Raw genomic sequence first — 22,748 nt, forward strand, 5'->3', positions numbered from 1 at the left:
ATGTGCGCTCTCATTAGGATCTCTTGTACGTGTAGTGGGGGGAAAAGAAAGGAAATGCACAGATTCTGAAGCCTGCGGCTGACAAATTAGTGGGTAGATGCGCCGCTGTAAGCTTGAACAGACTGTCTGACCGATTAGAGTGACGTTGGCATCTTATTGGTAGACAGCTTTCATCAGGGAACTCAAACACCATGGCGACAACCACATGACAGTGGGTGTGTGTGTGACATACTGTGTCATATTTTGCATGTCCTTATATTACTTTTGTTTATGATAGCTTGCTATTGTTTCATCATGGATGGATACTTTATCTGAGTGACTGTTCGTGGGGAGTAGTCGTGTGTGAGGGTCCTTTGGGTGTCAGTGCATCACTAATTAGCAGTGTGTTAATTTGGGAGTTTTATCATGTTCAGGGTGTGCAGAAGTTCATGAGTGTAAAATCTACTGCACTGTAAACTGTGTGAGTGTGTCATCACAGCTAAAGAGGGAGTTCAAATCTGTGTAAAATATGTCTAGCTTTGTATGGTGGGGTGATAAGGACGTGAGATGGAAATGCACATGTGTGCAAGTAAGTGAGAACGAAAGAGAGACCTCAGTTCATGGTATTAAATGGAGGGAAGCATTCTTTAGCCAGAAGCTCTGAGCACCGCTGACCTCTGCTGTGACCACAGTCATGTTGACTGCAGCTGCACTTCACACATACTCCCCCAGGCCTGATGTGTCCACTATCCTTCAGAGAGGAGACCAGACTATAGAAAGACTTATAGAGTGCAGCCTGGGCACTAAAACAACACCACTGAGTGGTTTATCATTCACGAACAAAGACCCCAACTCGCAGAGCCTGCTTTTCTCAGCTTGTTAACCCACCTGTCGAAGAAGATATGAAACCCAAGCATGCGTGGACAAAAATGAGAATACCTGTGAACAGTGTGTAAAACCAACCATGTCGAAGTTAACAAAGGTGGAACTTGCTCTGCCTTCATGTTTGTCTTGTGTCAGTTTTTTGTGTTTTTGGATGAGAAACAGCATGTGCTCATTTCCCATTCAGCACTGATGTCTTTTTAATTTTCTACCAAAGTGACATAATCATCAATCATAAACGGCCAATGAGTTGCTAAAGTACTTGTGGTCTGATTCATCTGAACACATGAACACTTGTTTATTTGGGCATCTTTAAGGCTAATTGGTAAAGAGGAGTGTCATTGTCTCGTGTTGGCTGGGCTTTTAGTTTTTGCCAAGTATTAATTTCTATATAGTAATTAAGCCTTGGATAATCATATTGTGTAAGTATTCCTCATGGTCCAGTGCAAAGGTTTCCAGCTACTCATTTTATGTACATGTGCTTATGATGTAATGAATCTGGTGCTTAATTTTATGCTAATCAAAGCCCCATTTTCCCAAGGTTACTCACAAAGTCATGTCTTAGTACTTTTTGGGCATTAGACTGAGTTGAAGTTGCTATCAGGGGTATCCGAGGTAATTGCCATTGTTCGGTACAGTAAAACTGACCACAGGTGAGCCGATAATAGGGACAAAAGGCAATGTTCATTATGTTTCCAAGTCATGTCTTTTATGGAGTGGGTGGGATTTGACCACGAGTCTCTATGGGAAAAAAGGTCTTCCACAGCATCCATTATGCCATTCCATAATTCATCAAACACACTGAATTTTTCAAGAAGGGTCTGTCATCATCTTAGATTTTTATCGACAATAGGCTGCCTTGTAGTTCACTGATTGGTTTCCAGACAGGCTGAGCTGCAGATGAGAAATGAACATGAAAAGCTGCGCTAGGATACCTGTCAAATCTGTCAGTTCCCCAAACCTTGTGTGCGCATGGCCCTCCTTATGATGAATTAATGATTAATCAGGATTTTGGGAAAAAGTCTCAGTGAATGATGGAAGAATAATGAGATTGTCTTTGATCATTTTATGTTAACTCATGTCGGTAATTTGTGGTAAGTCCTGTGAATTCAGCCATTTAAATTCAGTGCAAGCTGCAAGCCCATTAAGCCAAAGTCTCCCTCGAAATCTTCCACATCAACAACCCCACCAATGAATCCCTGATATCCGGGAAGATTTGAGTTACTCAAGCCGGCTCAGACACCCGATCCTCACTGTGGACAAACCATTATTATGTCCATGATTGGACTCCCTGTGTGGGAATACCCTGCACTCTCCTCTCTGACTGTGTGAGCCTAATTCTGTGTGGCAGGTCCGGCACTCCACTGCCTAAACACATCTGTCATGTTTTGTCATAGTGACACAGCAACCAGCCGACTCTCACCTCTGTGACAGTGTACACTATATCACACTGCAGATGCATCTCTGTGCATGAACATGTGCAAAAGAGACAGATAGAAAGACAGAGGTGGAGCCGCAGTAGTAATGTTACTTAACACTAAGCTGCGCCTGCATAGACAGCGCAGGATGCCAAAGTGCCAGAGAGCAAACTGAGAATTTGGGAGGAATTCTGAGAGAAGTACACATGACTGAGCAGGTATACAACTATACACTAACAAGAAAACACTTGCAGAAGTACACGCCCGTATTGCATCATTTCCATTTCAAAACCTGCACATGCATGCGCAGGCTTAAAAGTTCAAACGTGGGGCATCCTGCTGGCCCAGCGGTCTGATCTGCACACCTACAGTAACTATACAGCTTCCTCAATCGGAATCTAAGATGGGACTTTTATTCTCTTCCCCCGACTCCTGTCACTCTGTATTGTGTTGTTTAATGAAGGCAAAATGAACAAAAAGAAAAAGAGAACAACAACAAAAACTTCATATCTGGCTTGTGCCCTCTCACACTTGCTTCCAGAACAGAACATAACCACAGCAACATCTGAGAATCTATAAGATATGAAGATAAAAAAGTTGCAGGCCTCCTCACCGCACTGAAACTGCTCTTATTTCACACTCTGTGCAAGACTGCTCTCTTTGATTCACTTTTCTCTCAAGTTGCTCATCCAGTATTGATGACAACAGGAATTGATTAGATAAAACTGGACAAGTGTAACAAATTGGTAAAGTGTGTGTTGCCTTGCGCAGCATGGTATGTTCATCTGGGCCTCTGTTTACCCTTTAGCATCTAAGTCCACAATTGACTTATGGCATTAAACAAAAATGAAAGTGGGTGTCTGAGGAAAAGTTTCATGTTTTATGTCTGTGTTGTTTTTTAAGATGATAAATTCTCTTTTGCTTCTGCCGTTGCCATGGACAGACATACATTACGTAAGACTCGCATGAGAATGATATCTGAAATGAAAATACGGAATCAATAACATAAAAAGTAAATGTGGAAAATAACGCCTCAGCTTTTCTGAGCTTAAAAAATCAACTTCTGTCTCTATATTTTTTTTCTCTCACATTTCTCCCCAAACACACACACACACACACACACACACACACACACACACACACACAGACAGGGAGAGAAATAGAGTGTAAGATGGAGAGTTGTAAAAAAATAAAAAATAAAAAAAGTATCAAATAAAATAAGTGGGAATGGGTATGTAAAGACTTACCATGGTAGAGCTTATTTAAGAGGAGCCATCCAGATATGGAAGACAACCTCTTTGTGGTGGAGAGTTCCTGCAGGGTGTTCAACTGGATTGTGATTGGCAGTAACCCCATGGATTATCTTAGCATGGCTACAGTTAGTATTGTATCTCTCTGGAGGCGAATACATTTTATTAGTGGCTCTTGATATGAGCAACACATCTCTTAGGAAAGTGCATATCCACATGCTCCTTAAGCTCTGCTAATTCACCCATCACACTGTGGAAAACAGAAATGTTAATAAATGAAGATGTCCGAGAGGACAGCATGTGTGTACGAAGTGCAGGGGTCAAGTGTGTGACATTATGTCATTTTTGTTCGTTTGTTTTTATCCCTTGTGCGACACACCACATGGAGCATTTTTTAGCTGTAATTTTTATTTTTCTTATTTTCTTTTCTTTTTTGTTTAATTTTTAGTTTTGTGACCTGGTGATTTGAAATCAAACAATATCGGTAAATAAATATAATATCTTTTATTTGGAAAGAAAACCAAGAACAGGGATACGTAGCAAACAAAACTGCAGCACTCTCATTGCCGTAAGAAATAAGTCTGCATTTTGCAGAGACTGAGCTATTGTTTGTGCAGCATGCCGGTAGGCAAACACATTTAAGTCCCACAGGTACTGTGGTCCCCGTCTTTTGATAGTGGACTTAAAATAACCCATTTTAAGAGAGGAAGAATTGTGATTTTAGAGGCGCTGTTCAAACTGTAGGGAACAATGTGCCTGAAGCCAAAAAAGTTGCCAGCAAAGGCTCTTTTGATCATTGAAACATGCATGAGGTCGTTTACTTATTGCACCGTCGCTTGTAGGCTGTCCGTTTTAATGCGAGCATCAACCACAGGGTTTCTGAGAAATGCACATGGGTAGACATGAGTCTCCATTGTCAATGCTAAGCACTTACAGTACAAAGACAACAAGCTAAGTTGAAACACTTGTTCCCAGTGGCCAGGCAGCATGAATGACAGGGATGAAGCAATGAAAGCCAGTGTCACTCAAGATTTTCTTGCCTGTCATCAAAAATGTGGTGCCTGTCATCACATCGAAGAGACAATGGGGCACAGGTGGAGTTAAAAGTGGGAACGGCTATGGATGGAGTTAACTGTGACTGACAGGAAGAACAGAGCAATTACAGTACCTGCCAAAGGTTTTGAGTTCACTAGAGGTGAGGATAATTGAGGAAGCAACATGTATCTGTTCCTTTAAATCTTTCCATTTCAATCGCTGCATGTTTTTTGTCAGATTTTCCCTAGCCACTGATATTCTTCCTGCCTCACCATGTCAAGTAAAATGGTTCAATTACGCTCAACAGAAAACAATGGTTCTCAGTCTGCGTTCAAGTGCCTATTACTTCCCATCTAGATCTCCCAGAATGCCTGACTTATCATTATTCTCTCCTTTACAGCCAAGAATCAGCAAATAGAAAGAATATGCTACCTTAGTTTTTCCTTCTTCCCAAAGTTATCCCTCCCAAATATGTAAAGTAAGTCACTGAAGTCCTTTGATTGCAAAGTGGTATTCCCTAGGAGGGCTATTTTCATACCCTCTATGCTGTGTATGGAAAACATTGAATGATGAATCTCAGGTACTTCCCACGCTGCTCTTTGGTAAGTTAAAAGAATCAAGAGGTCACATTCAGAGCAACGGCACCTCCGAGTGTTCGGGCTCTCTAAGCAGCAGGAGACAAACATGGCCCGTCTCCAGGAACACAAGATGGCAGAGGCAGATGGCCAATTACATCCCATAATGCCTAATTGTAAATGATGAGGCAGGTGTCAAATTAGGCCTACCTACAAATGAATGGGAATTCACAACACAGCTCCCGAGCTGAATATATTCTGTAATCTGCAAGAGAGACAAAAGGGACTGCTATGAATTCATACATGCATAGACAGTTGCATGAAATAAACATGTAAGTTTTCAAATGCCCAGTAAAGAGCATCAGCTCCTGTTGATGATAGATGATGGGTAGTGAGTTCACAGAGGTGCATTTCACTCAGAGAGAAGGTGGCAGAAGTGTAAATATCACACCAAGAGCTGCTCAGAGCAATCCTCAGGAAACACTGACCTCTGCACACATGCAAACCAGGAAATGCTTTCAATGTGTGGTGAAATTTCACAGTAAGTCTCACATCAGATAAGCCATAGTACCTCCAACATTTCATTTAGAGCTCGAATATATATTTTTCAGCATTTGAATATATATATTTTTGTTTTTTTGTCAAAATGTGTAGCTGTGTCTTTGTAGAGAGGAAATGACGATGATTCCTGATTTATGTATTCATACTTTCCTGTGGTCCAAAGCTGTCACCAGTAGCTGAAACAGTGAAACACTTGAAACAGACAGTTCAGACATTCCCCCAACCCCCCTTTTCTCACATTTTTTAACTTTCATTTCCTCAAAATGGTCAGTTTACTCATCATGGAGAGCAATTGTATAATGTCTTTTGTGGCTCTAACATCTAAGGAAATAACCAATGATGTCATCAAGGTCACGTTCAGTTAGCCTAGCTGCATGGAGATGAAAGATTAGAGCAGGGGAGGTCTAATGCAAAACACTATGGAGTTGCATTATGAGATGTATAGGACCAGCATTTAGGAGGCTTGACTAATACCACAGGCTAAAGTATGTTAGACTGTGTTGCTTTGAGTTTGACCATTCTTTCCTTAATTTCTTTGGTGGAAGCCCCCATACTTTATTCATGTGCAACAGAAAATCACCGGGGTGCCACCATTTAAATGCTGTTCTTTTCAGAGAAAATGTGTAGAAAGATTTACAGCACTGTTATTGTGCCAAGGGCATGAAATATACACTTGAATGGATAAAAGCTGTCAGCTCTAACAAACAACAATATGGCTCTGCACTGAAGGTGTTTGGACATCAATGAGGCACTCAAGGTCGTTGCTACATGGCCTAAAGTGGGCACTTTGATTGCCTCAGTCAGTTAACCAAGTCTGCATTGCTTTCTCTCTATTTGCTCGTCGCTCTCCCCTCACAGGTCACTGTGTCCGCATTCTCCTCCTCGTCCTCCCAAACCTGATTATTGCCTCTCCATCCAGACACAGTCACTTCTGTTAATTAGAACAAACCTTTTAGTCACTGAACATACATCTTCTTTCCAAGACCAGCCAAGACCGAAGCAGGCTTGCCACAGACCATCATTAATTTGAAGTGTCTACCCTTTCTGTCTTTTTCCAACCCCTGCCACCTCTCTATGGTGGCAGCACAGCTCCTGTCTAGAAGCACTGAGCTGCTAAATGGCCACAACCAACCGTCCGGAACGACCCGGCAGTGAATATTAAAAATCCATCAGGCAGCAAATCAACAAGCCAGTACACGGCAAACACTATTATTTTCATATGGTGCTAGTGTCACCCTTGGCCCTCCATTAACACTGCAGCGTTATAAAGAAAGTGAATCAGCGCCATTATTGCGTCTGAGAAGCAACAACCTATTAGGGACTTTTGACCTGCTGGTTCAACATTCTGTCACGGCTGTGTGACGACAACCATGCTGAGAAAAAGAGAGTGCGTGTGTATGTGAGAAAGAGAGGGAGAGGGTTAAAAAGCAGAGAGAGCAAATCAACCAACTTCAGAAGGACACCCAGAGCTGAGGCAGAAAAAAAACACAGGAATTCTGAGAGCCTTGGACAAAGAAAAGATGTTGATTGCTTGCACTGGTAGCCAAAGGTTGTCCCTATAAAAGCTTGCCCTTTCCAGAGCAGTCTGGCCTCTCGCTCTTATGAGCACGCTCATATGCTTTTAACGATGCTCTCTACCATCTCTGCGTTCAGCCTTCACCACAGGAAAGCGCTTTTCCATACCCCCCCACCCCAGAGGAACAAACAGATTTGATGAAGTTGCACAGCTTGTAGAGATCTTCTGGGGTTCCTCACTCAGCCAGGCCTGGTGCTGGGTGGGGTCACGCAGGTGGAGCTCAGGGAATTTTGGTCGTACAGGGCAAACACACAGAGGGCAGACAAAGATGGGAAACTGAAATAGAACCAGAACTCTTACTGCTTGATGACCTCAGTGTCACAATGCGCTGTTGGAGACAGCAGACAAAGACAAATAGAGGAACAGAGAAAGAATGAGACCAATTATCTGTACACACTGTGATTGTGATGCTGTGATTGCTGAATTCCTGTGTGATAATAATTAATAATAATTTGTATCTGCTGCCCAAGAGGAAGGCGAGATCATTATTATCACTACGCAAAGTAACACAATCTTTGAGCCTCTTGTGTCACGACAATAGCTTTGAAAAATATTCAAATGAAAACTAAATGAACAAGGTCTATTCTTGAATGTATATTCACATAAAGGTTTTGTGAGATAACTTTTACCACTGCTGCTGCTGTTGTCCATGTTTCCTCTTAACTTAACCTCTAAGTCAGTAATGTTTTGTGCATATCCAGTATTTATACCACTGTTTGGTTAAAATGGGCTCCAGTAAGTTGCCAGCATGCTCTCAATGCCATGCATAACAAAGAAACAGCAAATCCCCAGGCAGCTAGCCTTGGGCAAAGGACTATGTCCCCCTGACCCACTCCACATGGCCAGCTGAGCGTCCCACATTGCCTGCCCACTCCACAGCATATGGAAGTAAAGTGCTGCCAATGGTGCAAATGGTGGTTTAGATCCATCTGAGCGCAACTGTCACAGCGTGGCACCTGGGGCACGAGTCTCCTCAAGCTAAACTACAATCAGGCCGTGGGTGCATTGAAGAGAAACTGCTGCAATACACCGCAAGCTTTTCTCCTCCCCTCCAGCCGCCTTGATAAGCATTTCATCTCTTTCAATCTTCAAAACCATTTGCACTTAAAAAAGGGGACCACCCTGCATTGTGTGTAAAGTTTGGTGTTTTTGTTGATATATACTTCCAAGTCTCATAAAGGGAGTAAATTGGATTTTGAAATGATTACTGTACATGTTTTTTGACACAGTATCCCTTTTTGTTCTTATGCAAATAAATGAACAGCGGCCGCTGTCTCTGATGCTCCCTCTCTTCCCGCCACAGGGCAGACATTAGTGTCACTCTCCTCAATAGAGGCATGTCATAAAAGACACATCAATAACCAGAGACATCTCGATGTTCTCCATTATTATTATTCTTTAATGCAAGCAGAGGCATGATTTAATGCCTCGCACATTTTTCTCCTGCCTGCTGTTGCTTATCTGGGGAGTTTCATTAGCATACAAAGCCCTGTTTTAGTGGTGGGGGGTTTGTGGTAGATAGCAGCCAGCCAGTTAGCTCATCTTACTAACCCCCTTTGTGTGCATTTCTTGCTGCCAGGGCTAAAGATGATGGTTTTGTAGCACGTTTGGGAGGCTCTGTCACATTAATCCTTCCCACACACCGCTCTAAAGCCAGCAGCGCACAATCCTACTGCAGAGTTTCTCAGATGGCCCCAGATACTGAAAGCAAGAGGGTCGAAGACAAACAGCATCTGGCAAAGGAAAAAAAGACGTTGGGCAAAGGTAAAAAGTCATTCAGGCATCTGTGCTTACTCAGCTGAGTTTCTGTGTATTTGAGAGAGGGGGAGAGAGCTGCAGCAGGAATATAAACTCTGCTTAGATGGGCGGTTTTATTTTGGGGAAATCATTCCACGCCTTTCATAACAGGACTCATAAGGCATCTCCTCCTATTCCATCTGGGAGATGGGGCTGGCTTTTTTTGTATGCCACGCCTGTCATGCGTTTGGGGGCTGCAGTGTAAACTCGCTGCCAGGCTTAGCCTGAAAAACGCATCTCTATGCAGGGAGCTGCTGCCTTCAGCAGCATGGTTGTTGTCTGCCCTCATCCTTCCAAGTATCTCCAGCATCTTCAAGCCCCTCCAGCTTTCTGTTACCTGAATGGGAAGCATCTGCAATGTCAGAGGGAGACAGGAGCCGCAGACACACAGTCAACAAGCTTTCGTTTCTCCTCAGCCTTGCCTCCCTAACCGTGACGAGTTCTTTCACCCTAACAGAAACAAGACAGCACGCACACATACACACAAAATTATAGAGAGCCAAGAAAATATGGCAGAATTTCACAAATTCAGACTGGAGGCCCTCCAAAGAGCAGAGGAAAGTTTAATTTATCATGAATAAGTCTGACTTAATTTATTTTTCTGCCCCCTCTTGTTTACTGGATCGGCCCTCGTGCCAATTGGTCAACTCAAACCAACACAGCACCACTCTTTCAATGATACTGCTTAATATGACTGCAAATAGCACTTTTCCATGGCAAATAGCTGCACCTGTGACCCGCCATCACCAGAGTGAATTGGTTTCACTTTGATTTGCTCATACAGTACCTGATATGATACTATAGTAAACCTAAAATGTCAGTTTGCACCAGGCGCTGTGATGTCAAGACAGGGCATGTTTGTAATGTGTTTAAAGGTGAGTATTGTAGATGTTTGAGGGTGCAGTGGGAATAAAAAGGCATTCATTATAATGTGTTACCTAGCTCAGAGGAAGAAGTTATATGAGGTGTATAATGACATTTACCGCTAGTACAGAACGCTGGGAATATATCTAATTACCAGGCAAATCATCAAGGAGGCTGTGGGCTGCTTCAAAAGCACAGCAAAAGACAGAGGTCACAGAAGAGCCAGAATATTCAGCTGCGTGCAATATCTGCCTACATCAACGCTGGATGTTTGTGTCACTACTGTACATTCCTGTGCTGCTCGCACCCAAACATGTGCAGCGTGCACTCACACAAAAGGTTCCCCGTGGCTAATGCAGCTGCTTGCTTTAATAACTTGCATTAGAGGAAGCACATCCCTGGAGGGTAGAGCTCCAAGATGAAGTCTAACGCTTCCATCTCCCTAGGTCACAGCATCCTATCCTTCACACTGGCAAGCCAACACTTGGACATGGAGTAAATCTAGGGCACTGCATGCTCATGTTCGATTTTTATCATACTTGTGTAAATTTCCTTCAACGCTGTAAAGTTATGCCTTAGCTGGCTTAGGGCGCGAGGTGAGTGTGCAGAAGTAGTTACTGCATGGAGTGTGCATATGTGCGTGCATTCTTGATCTTCGCAGGAAATCTGACAGGCCAGTGTGCCTGCGGATTAGAGGGGCCTCTGTTTGGGTGGCTGCATAATTAGGACAACTGTGTTGACAGTACTGCAAAGTGGCCCGCTTTTCCAACTCTGCAAATTTCCCCCTTCTCTGCTCCGTCCCTCCACTTCCTAGGCCTTCCCACATTAAGCCCAGCGTTGGAACAAAACCTACCTAAATGAACTGGTGATGGTTGCTGGTACGTGAGAAAAATTCAGCTGTAAGTGTGGCAAAGTGCAGGGGAGCGAGTCTTGCAAATGAACTGAACTAGCAATACTGTTATGTTAGGTGCCATACAGGCTGTGTGGTTGAAGAGTCCTGGGTTTACAGCAAGTTCTGGCTCCATGTTGTCTCCCTCTCAATTTTTCTTATAATAGTCCACGTGAGATCAGCTTGAAACTTTAAATTGTCTGTAGTTGTTCACTGCATTTTGTTTGCTTACATTTTAACCCTGTCATAGACTCACAAGTTACCAAGAGTTCTCCAACCAGCCTTTCACCTTATTCATGCTGGCATGGGCGTCAGCTCCTTGTGACCTTGAGCGGAAAATAGCTGCTTGAATGGATCCAAGGATTCACGAGCACAGGTTTAAAGGCAGTTATTCCTGTGAAAGACTGGATAAGAAATGTACAGAGTTGAATAAAGACCGAGTTTTTTTCATCTCTCCGTTTTTTCACCACGCTGCAAGGAGCCCAACATTTTAATTTCACCTCTCTGTGTCTGAGTGAGATGTTTGCTTTCATCAAAGATTGGGATCTGAGCACAAAGCAAACGTATCTCTTCAATCTTTTTTTTTTTCTTTTTCCATTTATCTTTCCCAGCTGCCCCCTTATTTTCCTTTTTGAGGCCCTCAGCAGAGAGAAGAGACTGCGACAATTCCACAGGGAACAGTTGTCATACTTACTGTAAACTACAACAACATGTCTAATTGAGCTGCGCAGCTCAGTGCCATCCTCTTGCCAAAACCAGTCAGGAACTGCTCAATTGAACTGCGAGTGGAGACCCGTGTGTGTGTGTGTGTGTGTGTGTGTGTGTGTGTGTGTGTGTGTGTGTGTGTGTGTGTGTGTGTGTGTGTGTGTGTGTGTGTGTGTGTGTGTGTGTGTGTGTGTGTGTGTGTGTGTGTGTGTGTGTGGGTGTGTGGGTGTTTGGCTGGCTGTTAAAATGAGGAATCCTGGCTGTGCTGGAATGCTCTGTGGCAAGGTCTGTCGGCCTGTTGTGCTCCAGGTAATAGCTGACATTTCTTCATTTGTGCACCTAATTGCTGATTTACACTGCCTCTAATGACATGTGAAGTCAGATCCAGACTCTGTAATGGGCAAGGGAATCTAGCCAGAAGTGTCCAAACAGTTCACTCTCCCTTCCTGTCTCTCCTCCCTCTCTCTCCCTCTCTGTCTCTTCCACTCTCCTGTAGCTGCCTGACATCTTCTCTGCATCCTTTATTTATGCACTCTTTCATCAGTATGGTGTTCTCCTGGCAAAATGCCAAGTGAAATTGTCACTTAAGATCAGAGATGAGTTTATCTCTCTCTCACTCTTTTTTTTGCTTTTTGCTGTCTTCACATCTTTCCAATTCCTTCATGGGGTGACTTGTGCAGTCCCTGCATGCAGAGTCTAACAAACGGTTTAGAGATCAGTTGACTGGAAAGAATGGAATGCAGGCTGGCGGAAAGCGAGTCAATGGCTTGGCTTAAACTGACACTAAGCAGAATAACATTATACACCATTTTCCCCTTGCATTTAGTGAGGATTATGAATTTGTGAAATAGGACACAAAATGTTTTGTTTGTGATTCGGCGAGCAGAGCAGTACAAAATAAATACTTTCTGTATGAAATATATTGCAATCTCTGACATAATTCAGTTACAACATTACTGGCGGGTACCATCGTCCTCTTTTTATGTGGTTAGGTGGAAACAAAGAGATGGAGGGAGAGATCAACCATTTATTACAGCATAAGGCCCAAGTCATTTCCTGGAAATGAACATACACTGGGGTGTGATATATGGGATCCCCTCTTCCATGTAATGGCAATCTAAGTGTCCTTTATGATTTCATTCAAAATCCCTCGTCCTTGTGTGGTGCAACTAAACACATTAAGGCAAAATGACGGATGGTCCCTATGAGTGTAAGGAAAGCTTAGGGTGGAGGGTACAATATGTATTCTCCACCCGCAGGGGTGGGGGATCGGAGAGTTCCTATTAATTATAGTGATAGGAAATTGCCCCACTGCATATTGTTCAGGTTCGCTGGATGAGCACTGCCATGGTTGCATGCATGTGCATATGTGTGTGATGGCACTGTGGCATGCCAGTGCTGCACTAAACGAAGCTGACTTTAATGGCTGCCTTAATGAAATACCCGGGCGCTAATTAAGCCCTCTCCACATTGGTGGGGACAAGCTAGATTCAGTCTCTCTCTCTCACTCTGAGTTCCCTAAAGGCCTGTTCCATCTCTTCCTTTAGGACGTGTTGCCTTGACATCTAAAAGCTTTCTCTAATGGCTAAATTGTGTCTGGCATGTATGTTTGTCTGTGCCAACATATGCTCGAGCAACGGAGCTTTGATAACACAAAATCTACTGTCAGCTTCTTTCATGAGCGCTGAACCGATGCAGGTTTGTTTGTTTTTTATGCTGATCAGGAGGCTTTCTTAATGGAGGATATCATTGATTGGAATAATATTAGGTTTGTTATTTTCTAATTGTTTTTGCTGCACTTGCTCAGAAGCATGTCTTTTGTGACACAGCAGGCTGAGAATCTTGTTTGTGAGTTTATAATTCATAACATGTCTGTCTGTGACTCATGTGTTCAACCTTTTGATAAGGGAATGACTTTGCTAAGCATAACATCGTGACTATGAGAAGCACGTTGAGTGACCTTCTGAGTGTTCTTTAGCAATGTGACACAGCACAGTGACATCCAGACAAAGTGACTCTTTAGATATTAAAGGTTTTGGACATGCGCACACCTAGCAGTGATTGATGGTCCCACAGATGCAGCTGTGGCATGTTTTCATCTTCCTCACAGTCAAACAGGAAAAACAATCATTCTCCACCCTCACCTACAGTAGAATAACAAAATTAATTGCAAAAACACCTTAATGAATGTTTCACTGTTGTATGGGCAAATCATCAGTAAATATATTATAGTGTGATAAACAGCCTCTGTTTGCTTTTTTCAGTTTAATTGGCAGCTATGACCTTCAGCAGCGTTGAAGTGCAAAGCAAATGTTTGATAAAATCGGTCCACATATCTCGACAGCAGTGTTTCTTCTCTTCTCCCCTCTATTTCATTTGGCTCGCTTTAATCATGTTTCTCTGCTAGCTGTCACAAGTAAATAATGAGTAGACTCAAGATGTCTTTGATTTGCAGGGCCTTACCCGGGTCACAGCTCAATTGGCACAGACAAGAAAAAAATCAGCCCATTTGCTGAGGGCTCATTAGGAGCCTTGCAGCGTGAAGCCAGGGTCACTGGATGATATGGAGTCTTTTTATTCAAAACCCCTTGATCCTGGAGATCACGGAAATATGCTCCGCTATGATGGCAGGAGAGAAAGGAACAACTTCTCCAGATGACAAATTATATGCTTTGGGGTTGGAGAAAGAGAGAGACAGAGGGCAAATGCAGGCAGACAGAGGAGAGAAAGGGGGAGAGGACATAATCTACACCTATTTGCCTCCAAAGCCTGCAGATGATTTGCCTCAGACCTGGTTTTGATGCATGCGGCCCACAGATGAGGCAGCTGGCAGATATATGCTGTAGGTAAGAAGGCTATTCGATCAACATTTTCAGAGGGATATCAACATCAGTGTTTGACAGTGTCCTGTTCAGATGAAAAATGCAAATAAATCATTTCTATCTCTCCGAGCCAGCTGTGAGAATGAAAACAAACAGCCATTAGCAAAGCAGAAGCACAGTATCTGCCCTTGTTATGCAGGATTGTTGTAAACCTCACATCTGCCCTTTCTGCGTGCTCTCTGCTCTGTTCTATAATGTAGATAGGATCGTATCACTGATTAGGTTAGGATGGTTACTCTCAAAAACACTGGCTTCAAGCAACAGGGCTGTGCTATGGCTCTCTGTCTGGACTCCCCATGCTAATCTGATTCACACGGCCACTCAACTAATATCACTTCTCAAGGCTTGTTTCTGTCTGGCCTGGTACAAAATAAACAACATCAAAATCTGCACTCACATATACACTTACATACCGTGTCCGTATGTGTGTGTGTGTGTGTGTGTGTGTGTGTGTGTGTGTGTGTGTGTGTGTGTGTGTGTGTGTGTGTGTGTGTGTTTGTGAAACATGACTTATAGGATTAATGCTGATCGATGAATAGATCTGCAACAGGCTTAATGCAGGAAACATGGTGACATTTGGTGCATCATTAGGCACATCATTCCAACAGCTGTAGAAGAAATTGTGCTGTGGTGGCCCAAAAGAAATACGCAGAGCAAGAGGTCCTTGTTTTCCTTTTTTCTGATCTGCGTATATTATGCCGCACTAGCGTGTGCCTGAATAGTCAAGTGGATGGATTCACACGGGCACAAATGTTTTCAGCTGAAGTGGAACTTAGTCGAGGGAGGCTTCTATAAATAGTGCTCTTTTTAGGAATGGTAGAAAGTGTCTTTTCTCAAGTTATCACCCTCTCCACAGAGCTGTTTTCCAGTAGCCTCAGCCCCCCATTCTTCATCCCTCTCATCCCTCTCCCTGCCCATTCTATTCATGACGACTTCATTACCTCGGAGATGCAGGGATACCAGCAATAATTATTCATAAAAATTTGCACCTGCAAATTAATGGAGAGGGATTATGCATACTGCTTTGCCCGGGTAATGTATTTGAAGGCATTTTTAATGCAGGGTAACACCGGCACACAGGTTAGGACCTGCAACCTATTATTCATATTCAGCACTATTTCACCCAAGGTTAAATGTGGGTATGAAAGAACAAAGTGGTAATAATGGTGTCACTACAAGGGATATATGTTAATGCTCACTGCTCATTTAAGTCAGAATCCCTACTTACATGCAGCACTCAAGAATTTTTCCTATCAGGCACTCAGCGTTTGGTTTATAAATTCTTTTCTTTATTTACCGGGGCTTTGGTGGAAGTAGTTTGCAATTCAGTAATAAATTGTCCAGAGCTTAAAACTAAAAATAAACGGTTCTGGGCAACTTTATCATATGCGTGTGAACATCGCCATTAATCTGTAGCTAAGGGTATTTTGTCTTGAATTGTGTATGCTACTGAATGGAGGATTTCACACCGCATGTGTGTGGTTTTACAGTCTGTGGCTGACCACAGTAATGACACCTACTGTCAGCCTCTGCAGATTAAGTCTGTTCTATTCCAACACGTCCTTATACTTAAACCACTGAATCGGTTGACGACCAATGACTCCATGTATGACCATTACCAAAACAAGACATAAAACTGTTGGAGAGTATTGGCAGCAGAAATACTGGACCGGTCCTTCGTCACACTGGACCTTTGTTGTCAGATAGTTAACGTTGTCAAACAGTTGCAGTTTGCTTAGCTTTAAGCAATAAACCTACTTGGTTATGTTTAGGAAAAGATCATGGTTATGGTTAAATTTAGTATGTTACTGTGATGTACAAGATGGAACTTAAGTGTGTTGTGTAATTTAAAATAGGTCCATGTTGACTTTTGGTTTCACATGGTACGAACAGCAGTCTAGTCTTCTGGATTAAAGTCTGTGTTTGATGCATCCTTTCACCCCACCTTCCTCCATATGCAGACTTTCTTGCGCTTTACACTACGTCACCTGACTTCCTCTTTTGCACCAGTCATAATTATTATGGCCACTAGAGGTCGTAACTTGACAAAAAACGTAAATAGCTAGTCTATTCAGTTGTCTGCGAGTTGTATGGCAGCAGTGGGAAAAGGCTGTGAAAAGGTTGGGCTTCAGCTAGAGAGACATCGAGAAAGAAATTGAGACACAGGGAGTCAGACAGAGTCTGAGGAAGCTCAGGACAGCTCAGGTTGTGACATGTTAATTGCTCCTCTGCAGCCAGGTGCAGGAGAGAGTTGTCATCCTGTAGGGTCTAAAACTGCCTCGGAGTCATATCTGCACTCTTCTTCATTCACACCTAAAGGGTAACACTGACACAAACAAACACCACTACACACACTCATACCGCCCTCCCTCAACACACACACATGCACTGCCTGCAGTAGCATAACAGAATCTGATGTTTATCATCCCAAAGGGCATCACATCACATCACCAGTCCAACTCACTCCAACTGATTGTAACAAACTTGCTAACTGAGATGTACTTGCAGCCTCACCTTCCCATTCCACTGTTCGTTTGTAGCCCTTTTTGAACAGCAGGCAATGTACCTTGTACAATGTACAATGTACTCTTTCAGGTATTTGCATACGTTCAATTTCATGGCCTTGATTTCTGTCCCCTGAACATCCCTCAATTATGGTACTTTCTAATTATCAAAGCAATGCCAGAGTGGAGATTCTAGTACTGAATGTTCCTGACTTTTTAAACCCATGAGACTGTTAGATCATATTTTTAATGATTGCATTCATCGAGTACAAGCCTGTAAGAAAGGCATTGTCAAAGAGGTCATGCAAGGCAACAGGAGAGAAGTCACACCGTGAGGACTATCTTACTAAAGGTCGAACTGTCAGTGTGGGGCAGCCACTCTAATCTCCCCTGACCTGACCTTCAGTGGCAGAACATCATCTCCATTAGTGTCTACAAAAGCAGCATTCCATTTCTATATGCAGGCACATCCACACAGTATTTATATGTGTGTATGTTTGTGCATACGCATGATATTGTTCATTGTGTGTGTCTGTGTGAGAAAATTGCAGAATTTTCCAGCTTGCAACTGGCATCCAGCCCAGCAGTGGGACAAGCTCTGACAACGCAGGCAATGGCAGCCAAAGGTAATAGCCAAGGGTAACTACATGAGTGACCAGGCAAAAAGCAAGTGTAGAAGAGCCTTTAAGAGGCCAGTAAAAACTGCAGAGGACCATGACTGCTTCTTGTTGAGAGGGCCTTTAATTGGTTTAGAACCCATGTCATCACCACTGAAAGTGGTTTAAGATATGCCTCCACAACCCAATAGCCATGCACACTAAGTGGAGAGGTGGTGAGGACCCACCCTGGATTATGAACAGATTTAAATGGAAGATCGTTTGATATAATGAGGTATAGCTGGTCCCTGGAGAGAACTCCACAGTAGATGGCACAGTTTTATGACTGCTTTTCATGCTTGGCATTCTGGCTGGTCTATATTCCCAATGAGCTCTCAATAAGGCAAAGGCAGTCAAGGATGTTTCCCCACTCTAAAACCCATAGTAGTAATTTAGTCTTCTCTCTCTCTCTCTCTCTCTCTCTCTCTCTCTCTCTCTCTCTCCTTTGTATGGTGTGCTTTTTTCTAGTGGAGCTAAACTGTGAGTAAGAGGCATTGGCAGTAACCTGACTTCCTCTAATGTTAATGAGATACAAAGTGTGAAAGGAAATATTCAGTCACACATTTCATCATCTCTTGTTGAGCCAGTGGGAGTTGGTCGGCGAACTCCAGAGATTCTTTTTTTATTATTATTGTCATTGGACCTTATAATGTCTGTCCATTCTTAAACAGCTCAGCTTCCTTGGTAAACACCTATTCGACATCCAGTTGAAAATGTGGAGGGGGCAAAGTTGTGAAGAGAACAGCGCCTTGTTGATTTTTGATTTTTTAAAACCAAAGGTTAACCTGCAAGGGTTTTACCTGCACAACTAAAGCTGGCGGGAGCAAAGCTGATATCTAATTAGAAAAATAGGAAAGAGTTAAAGGCAGAGACAATGTTGGGTGGGGGTTTACACGTCGCAGTGGGAGGAGTGTGGGGGTTGAAAGCTTTTCCCCTATTGGGAGCTGAATTATAGCCCCAGGCAATGCTGTTGGCAAAAGAAAGTTCAAGAGGTGTGGAAAAAAGGAGAGAAGTAGACTTGAAAAAAGGCTTTCTTGAGGCTTCACAGTCTAGTAACCAGGATGCTGAATTGGATGTGGCGAAGTGCCCCGAGGGTGGCTAGGGGCGCTGAGAGACAGTAACCTGAGATGAGAGGTACCTGAGCCTCAGCATCAAACCACTCCTGTGATCCACTGAAGACTGTGGTTTCTGTGTCCCTTCGCTGATTTCCAACAATGGCCAAAACGAGCGATCCTCACAGTCTGGTGAAGCTGTTCTCGCTGGTCTTCATGGACACCAACTAAGCAGAGTGAATTTAGGTTGTGTTTTTTCGCTGGGCTTCTTTAATACAGGTGCTTTTGGAAAGAAAAAGTCCTCGCTGCCTTTGAAAATGTGTTATATTTTGACTTATGGGTGAAAAGTGTTCCTTTTTATTTGCAAAAGGGAATGTTTATAGCATCTGTGGAAGGCAGAACATTTCAGAAAAATATGTTTGACTAAGGTGAAGGTCTTTCTGCTTGGGTAAAAAAAAGCCTTCTCTTGAGTCAGGTGTATTTATTTCCATTTAAGCAAAGTAGTTTGATAAACAGCTCTTTAAACAAATGGATCTGTTTAGAATATTGTGTGATTCCAAAGAGGAAATGCTGAAAGTAAAACGGAGCATTTTCAATTAGTTTTTAGGCTTTTTGCCCACAGAGTTTCTGGCAAACCTTTTTCTATCATTACCCTCCCATTTATATTACTGCCTTAAGTCCCCTAAATCCTACAACTACTGCATCTCGCACAGCTGTGCACTTTTATGGCATTTGCTAATGTACTGTAAATGACATAAAATATGACAAGCTTAGTTTTCTGCCAGCTCTTGCTTTTATATCATTTTTTACACCATTTTGAATTCCCATTTATTTATTTGAAGGCAGGTGTGATTTTATGTCCTCTCCATGGCTGTAAAGTGCTACTTTGAAATGCAAATGAGGCTATGATTGAGAGATTTTCATTGATGAAAGGATGTTGTGTGTGAGGTGACAGTGTGAAAACACGTCCAAGGGGAGATGTTTTGTGGTCCCATCCAGGCCTAGGTGATGCATTGCTGGAGAACCACACATACTTGTAGAGGATGCTCTAGGACACGCTGTTGAGTTCCTAACTCAAGCGCCATCCTTGACTTACAGACTTTGCAGACAGTCATCTGGGCTGGTGCTCTCACCCTAAACCACACCTCTTATAAAAGTTGAATTCCCATTCCAAACACACTACAGCTTTTCACCTTTTTCGCTACTTTAAAGACATTGCCTACAGCTTTCTGGAAATAATTTTTTTTTGTCCATTTAAGGGCAGATTTCAAAGAAAGGCTCTGGGATTCCAAATGAAATTACAGGATAGAGTGTCTGCTTATTGCCTTACATGCACTTAGGTAGAGCGTATACTTGAAAGGTAATGGCTTTCTGCAGTCAAGTATTATGGTGGCTCCCACACTGAAATGGATCTCTTTACTCCTGTCTTGACAGAGTCCTCTTAGTGAAGGTGTGGCATAATGTAGTTCCGACTCAGGCCTCTTATCTCATGTCAGGGGTATCCTGCACACCTTGATAAAGCCTCCTTCCTTGTCTTGTAACAGCATTCCGCTCTGTCTGACAGGTACTATAGCTAGCAGGAGCCTGCCTCTCATCTCTGTCCGCGCACACACACACACTTTCTCTACTTTACCAAAAAGCTTCTTTCACTAATGTAGCAGATAGTGCTTGCAGCGTTGGACATGCATTTGGTTAAATCCAAAGCGTATTCCACTCATCCTCATCAGCCGTGTTTCTATGTAGAGCTGCTGACAGCTGACAACCTGCTTACCAGACATGGGTTAAGTTAAATACTCGCTAATGGAACAATGGAGGTTGTCATTAGAGCCCTGTTATTGTCGAAGAGTGGTGGCAGTGATCTATCAGAAAATCAAACCTGAGATGGATTACTGTCTGAAGAGTCGTTTTGGAATTTGATCAAGGTAGGCAAACATGGATGCCAAGGTCCATCATCTAATGGTTGCGGTGGCATTTGTGGCACATCCACCTTCTCTAGCACATATGACAAACACATGAGAGCTTAGAGCCAATAGAATTGTAGAATGACTATGGCTTAACACCACCTGAGCAATGATGTTGAGCCATCTAGTTCCACTGTCTGCAGATATGGACGGACATCCTGGAACTCCACATTTACAGTTTTGTTTTGTTTTGGTTTTTTTTTTGATGACACATTTAGTTTAGTTTAGTTTAGCACATTCAGATAAAATAAATTAAAATATCAGACAACCTATAATCGACACTTACATGATACTCACACAAACATGAATAGGAATAGGAGAATAAAAACAGTTTCCATTCCATTCAATACAACACATTTTGTAATTACAGCTCACTTGACAAGAGAGAGGGCAGGGACCATTACTGCAGCATTCATGAGCATTTATGGTAAAGGCAGAATGCCTGTGTTGCCTGTAATGGCCATGGCTGAGCCACTGATGCTGTGATTTAACCTGGCACTTTGGCAGTGGCGAGCCGCTCCTCCAAATCAAGGCTAAGTGGCGGATTCATCAGTGCCCTGTCGAGATAAAACACTCGCCTGGTGGTGACACGGAGATGAGGCCCTGATTGGGACAAATACATCTCCCTCTGGTGTCAGCTCTCATTCACCGGTCTGAGCGCAGGCTGAAAGAAAGACAAATGTTTTGATTAGGGGTCTCTTTCAATGTCACAGCAGCCAGTGAAGAAGAATGAGATGAGGCTGTCTCCAAGGGAAGCAAATAGTTGAAGACGATGAGAGGAAAATGGATGTCTCCACTGTCTGGAGGGTGTCAAATGAGGATTTTATGAATCAGAGAAAGCTCAGTGAGAGCATCTCTTTTAATGAGACCACATTCTTTTTTTCTCTTCTTTGGAAGATGTGTCAATTCCTTCTTAGCAGTTGTTGAAAATCAGTATATAATAAATAAAATCCTTCAGGAGAGAAACAGTGAGATCATTATGTTAGTCATTCTTAAAGGAGGGAGGGTTATGGCTTTGTCTGCATCACAGTTCAAAGAGCGTTTCCAAGACAACAATTGTCAAAATATCCTGTTTTGTTACCAATAAGCACCGACTTGCTATCATTAACACACTGCTTATCCCCTTATCCTTACAGTGTTTTTACTGTTATCACAGAATTTGATTATGAGTCAACCCACACGAATCCATATTGATATATTTCATTGCAGATAATTACAAGACCATTAATCACTGCAAGTGGATAATTAGAAATTCATCCCAACTGAAGACATGTGAGCAACTGCCATGTCCCTTGAGAACTTGTAGTAGCGGGGCTCTCATCCTTCCTTCTGTATTATTCAACCATTCTTCCCGACCTAATCCACTGAAGTCAACAGGAAATGGGAAACGTTGCATAATTTTGAATTAAGCCGTCTCAGAGGGGAGTTTGTGTTATTGAGATGAGTAATTTGACAGTTTCTTCTACTTCTACAGTATCTATCCATTTAACTATCTGTCTGTCTATCGATCTGCCTGCCTGTCTGATCTTTTGCACTAAAAACATGTGAATCAACAACTCGCCGAGCCTATATTTCTCCCCACATCTCACACGCTCCTGCTGTACCCTTGTTCATCCTGATGCAGACTTAACACAGTGACTTACATAGCTGAACATTTCCCCATAAAGAGCAAAATGGTGATGCCTGTGTTCCACTGCTTATGGTGAATAGAGTGAGAGGGAAAAAAATACAACATAGCTTTGCAAGAGCAGAGAAATCTTGACAGATAGGACACGCTAAAAACGGTAAACAACTCAAAGTGCCATCCCTGTTGTGCTGTGAGAACCTCATCTTGGGCAAAATATTTCTGAGCGCGTGGCTTATTTATGGGACGTCTTTCCTCCCAGTTCACCTCTCCATGGGTTGTCTACTGTAAGAATTTCAAAGCAGAAAAAAAAAAAAAAAATCTAATGCTACCTGAATATGGCCATAACAAAATTTACGTATGCTTATTTATAAACAACAAGTAATTAAGGGATACTTTTCAACTATGTGAAACATTTTATCCTGAGAAATATGATCTGAATAACCACCTCTTTAAAGCATGAAGACTTGTTAGCAACTCCTTTGACTTTTTCCACACCTTTATGCGAAGTGGACACCTCCTCTAAACCGTCCCGACA

At 42.7% G+C, this 22,748-nt stretch overlaps 1 protein-coding gene across 8 annotated transcripts in view; it reads left to right on the forward strand.

The window, feature by feature from the left end:
* Nucleotides 1–22,748, forward strand: part of kirrel3b (kirre like nephrin family adhesion molecule 3b) — a 159,116-nt gene that overhangs the window by 62,617 nt on the left and 73,751 nt on the right. The gene's annotated exons all lie outside the window — the stretch shown is intronic.

Source organism: Chaetodon trifascialis, chromosome 9, assembly GCF_039877785.1.
Source record: "Chaetodon trifascialis isolate fChaTrf1 chromosome 9, fChaTrf1.hap1, whole genome shotgun sequence".
Lineage (NCBI taxonomy): Eukaryota > Metazoa > Chordata > Actinopteri > Chaetodontiformes > Chaetodontidae > Chaetodon > Chaetodon trifascialis.